We start from the raw sequence: 4,203 nt of genomic DNA on the forward strand, positions 1-4,203 counted from the left end.
TATTTTTATTTCATTGTTTGTTTATTATATCTATCGCGATGTGCTTAAAAAATAAAACAACTATAAAGGTTTAAAAAGTAAGTTTAAATAAAGATAAAATGTAACATATAAAATAAGCTTATGTTTGATTTTTTTAATTTATTTTCATTTAATTGTTTGTTTATTATATTTATCGCAATCTGCTTAAAAAAAATAAAACGAGTATTAAGGTTTGAAAAGTAAGTTTAAATAAAAATAAAATAAAACATATAAAATAAGCTTATGTTTTTTTTTTTTTTTTTTTTATTATTATTATTTTTATTCAATTTTTTGTTTATTATATTTATCGCAATGTGCTTAAAACGATAAAACAAATATAAAGATTTAAAAAGTACGCTTAAAATAAAAAATAATACAAATAAAGTTTATTTATAATAAATATATATATTTAAAACATTAAAAAAAGTAGTTTATACATATTTTTTTTTATTTATTTCTTTTAAACATATTAAATAAAGTATAAAAAAGTATTAAAACATTTAAACGTAGCATAAATAAGCTTAAAACATTAAAATAATTGAAAAGAAACAAAGAAATTGAAAAAAATCGGAAAAAATCGGCAAAAAAAGTTCAACAGCAACATTTGAGCATCATACACGTATGCATTACTTTACACTAGTGAGAGAGACGTGTTTGTGCGTTCGGTCGACTTGACGAGAAAGCGGGCTTAAAGCATTACTGTTTAGCACCCGAGGCGCGGCTATTGCAGCGGCGGCGAACGTGCTATGTAAACGCATTGGAGCAGCGTATGAAAAACTACAAGCGTCCAGCGGCGGTAGGCTTATAGCTTTGCGAAGTCGTCGAGACGAGTAGCCGACGCAGGCAGGCACGGCTCGAGGCGGGTAACTGCAGCAGACAGATGGCGTGTTGCTGCTGACGAGTTAACCGGCAGAAGGCAAACGGTTGGTCGGGAGAAAGAACAGTCAGTTGTAAAGCTGCATGCTGCAGTCGACGCGGGCTGGCGCTTTAAACAGCAAAAGGCCGGCGCCGACTTTCAGTAACGTTCGCAAGGCTTTTAAGCCGAGTGATAGAAAAGGTCTGTATTTATACAGTAAAAAACGCTCAGTCGAGCAACGGGTTTAAACGCCCTCGGATAGTTATCTGGTTGATCCTGCCAGTAGTCATATGCTTGTCTCAAAGATTAAGCCATGCAAGTGTAAGTACGAGCTCACGTACAGTGAAACTGCGAATGGCTCATTAAATCAGTTATGGTTCATTTGATTGTACGCTTTTACATGGATAACTGTGGCAATTCTAGAGCTAATACATGCGTAAAGCGCCGAACTGACGTGAGGCGCGCATTTATCAGACCAAAACTAACCGGCTTTCGGGTCGTTACAATGGTGACTCTGGATAAGCTTGCGGATCGCACGGCCTAGTGCTGGCGACATCTCATTAAAGCAACTGCCCTATCAACTATCGTCGGTACGGTATCGGCCTACCGAGGTTGTAACGGGTGACGGAGAATCAGGGTTCGATTCCGGAGAGGGAGCCTGAGAAACGGCTACCACATCCAAGGAAGGCAGCAGGCGCGCAAATTACCCATTCCCGGCTCGGGGAGGTAGTGACGAAAAATAACAATGCAGACCTCGTACGAGGTCCTGCAATTGGAATGAGTACACTTTAAACTTTTTAACGAGTATCCATTGGAGGGCAAGTCTGGTGCCAGCAGCCGCGGTAATTCCAGCTCCAAAAGTGTATATTTAAGTTGTTGCGGTTGAAAAGCTCGTAGTTGGATATAGGGACGGCGAGGTTGGTCGGTCGAAAGGCTAGCACTGGCCTCGTTGTTCTTGTTGGTCGGTGCCTTCGCGGTGCTCTTAACTGAGTGTTGCGGTGGTCCGGCAAGTTTACCTTGAAAAAATTAGAGTGTTCAAAGCAGGCTTTACGCTTGTATAATGTTGCATGGAATAATGGAATAGGACCTCGGTTCTATTTTGTTGGTTTTCGGAGCACGAGGTAATGATTAATAGGAACGGACGGGGGCATCCGTACTGTGCCGTTAGAGGTGAAATTCTTGGATCGGCGCAAGACGAACGACTGCGAAAGCATTTGCCAAGAATGTTTTCTTTAAATCAAGAGCGAAAGTCAGAGGTTCGAAGACGATCAGATACCGTCCTAGTTCTGACCTTAAACGATGCCGACTAGCGATCGGGCAGTGTCGAACTTAAGAACTGTCCGGCAGCTTCCGGGAAACCAAAGTCTTTGGGTTCCGGGGGAAGTATGGTTGCAAAGCTGAAACTTAAAGGAATTGACGGAAGGGCACCACCAGGAGTGGAGCCTGCGGCTTAATTTGACTCAACACGGGAAATCTCACCCGGCCCGGACACAGCGAGGATTGACAGATTGAGAGCTCTTTCTTGATTCTGTGGGTGGTGGTGCATGGCCGTTCTTAGTTGGTGGAGCGATTTGTCTGGTTAATTCCGATAACGAACGAGACTCTTACTTGCTAAATAGCTGCTCGACCCATTGGGTCGGAGACAACTTCTTAGAGGGACTAGTGGCGTTTAGCCACACGAGATTGAGCAATAACAGGTCTGTGATGCCCTTAGATGTTCGGGGCCGCACGCGCGCTACACTGACCGGATCATCGTGTGTTCCCTAGGCCGAAAGGTCCGGGTAATCCGTTGAACCCCGGTCGTGCTAGGGATAGGGACTTGCAATTGTTTCCCTTGAACGAGGAATTCCCAGTAAGCGCGAGTCATTAGCTTGCGTTGATTACGTCCCTGCCCTTTGTACACACCGCCCGTCGCTACTACCGATTGAATGGTTTAGTGAGGTCCTCCGATTGAGCCTGGTACGTGCGGCAACGCACTCGCCGGTGTTCGAAAAGACGATCGAACTTGATCATTTAGAGGAAGTAAAAGTCGTAACAAGGTTTCCGTAGGTGAACCTGCGGAAGGATCATTAACGAATCGAAATTTGATTTCAAGCGACGTCTCTTCTTCGAAGGGACCGAGCCCTGTAACTGTTATAGTTCGGTCGCGTTGCTTCCTGACAGCGGGAGTAATAATTCAGCACGCAAGTGCTGGCGCGGCCGCTTCTTTTTGAACACGATTTTTTGGTTGCATTGAGATTGATTAACACGAGAGATCTCTTAGCGGTGGATCACTCGGCTCGAGCGTCGATGAAGGACGGAGCTAGCTCCGAGAAGTAATGTGAATTGCAGGACACATTGAGCATCGATATTCTGAACGCGTATTGCGGCCTCGGGTAATCCTGGGGCCACGTCCGTCTCAGGGTCTTTAACACACCGATCCTTTCATTAGTTTGAAAGTGCCTGCGACTCGTTTCTTAATTAAGGAGCGTGTCGTCAAAGACAGCTGGTCTGGCGATTTCACAGCTGAAGCGTGAGCAGCCTGCTGGCCTCGGGTGAGGTAGCAACGACGGTAGGTGCTCGAGAATAAGTTAAGTGACTTCAAAAGGCCGACGTACAAAGCGCATGTACTTTTATAGTACATCACTTTTGACCTGAGATCGGGCGGGACGACCCGCTGAACTTAAGCATATCACTAAGCGGAGGAAAAGAAACTAACAAGGATTCCCCTAGTAACGGCGAGTGAAGCGGGATAAGCCCAGCGCTAAATCCGAGCCTTTTTGGAGGGCGAGGAAATGTAGCGTATGGAATTCAGCATGCGGCGAACCAACGACTGCCCACGTTCTTCTGATCGAGGCCTTTTCCCAGAGCGGGTGTTAGGCCCTTGGCGGCGGTCGTAATTCGTCCTAGCGGTTTTCCCGGAGTCGGGTTGTTTGGAAATGCAGCCCTAAGCGGGTGGTAAACTCCATCTAAGGCTAAATACTGGCTCGAGACCGATAGCGAACAAGTACCGTGAGGGAAAGTTGAAAAGCACTTTGAAGAGAGAGTTAAAGAGTACGTGAAACCGCTTGGAGGCAAACGGAGGCGCCCATCGAGTCGCCGGACGTTTTCAGGCGCTGCGAGAGCTGTCCTACTGTTTGAGTGATCTTCGGAGACTCTTACGGTTGCGCTGGCGTCGCGGCGCTGCACTAGCGTTCGGCGAGGGCCGCGACCGGTTGCTGGGCTGACTTTGGTCGTTCGCAAGGTAGCTCTTCTTCGGAAGAGTGTTATAGGCGTTCGATTAGCTTCGGCTCGGCGACCGAGGAGAGATTCCGCGTCGGTCTTCGGACAGGCTGCGTGTTGATCGCTGG

General features: G+C 45.9%; 3 non-coding genes across 3 annotated transcripts in view; all 3 read left to right on the top strand.

Moving 5' to 3' along the window:
* The first annotated feature begins 1,137 nt into the window (after nt 1–1,137).
* LOC145848660 (small subunit ribosomal RNA) lies at nt 1,138–2,946 on the top strand. Its single transcript, XR_014372096.1, has one exon. It is a non-coding gene; the product is annotated as a small subunit ribosomal RNA (ribosomal RNA).
* Nucleotides 2,947–3,128: 182 nt separating this feature from the next.
* LOC145848665 (5.8S ribosomal RNA) lies at nt 3,129–3,281 on the top strand. The gene has a single exon (XR_014372101.1). It is a non-coding gene; the product is annotated as a 5.8S ribosomal RNA (ribosomal RNA).
* A 222-nt stretch (nt 3,282–3,503) lies between these two features.
* Nucleotides 3,504–4,203, top strand: part of LOC145848661 (large subunit ribosomal RNA) — a 3,631-nt gene continuing 2,931 nt past the window's right edge. The window contains exon 1 of the ribosomal RNA XR_014372097.1: nt 3,504–4,203. This exon is cut by the window's right edge and continues 2,931 nt beyond it. This is a non-coding gene — a ribosomal RNA (large subunit ribosomal RNA).

Source organism: Thalia democratica, unplaced genomic scaffold (assembly GCF_965202585.1).
Source record: "Thalia democratica unplaced genomic scaffold, ktThaDemo2.hap1.1 HAP1_SCAFFOLD_1593, whole genome shotgun sequence".
NCBI lineage: Eukaryota > Metazoa > Chordata > Thaliacea > Salpida > Salpidae > Thalia > Thalia democratica.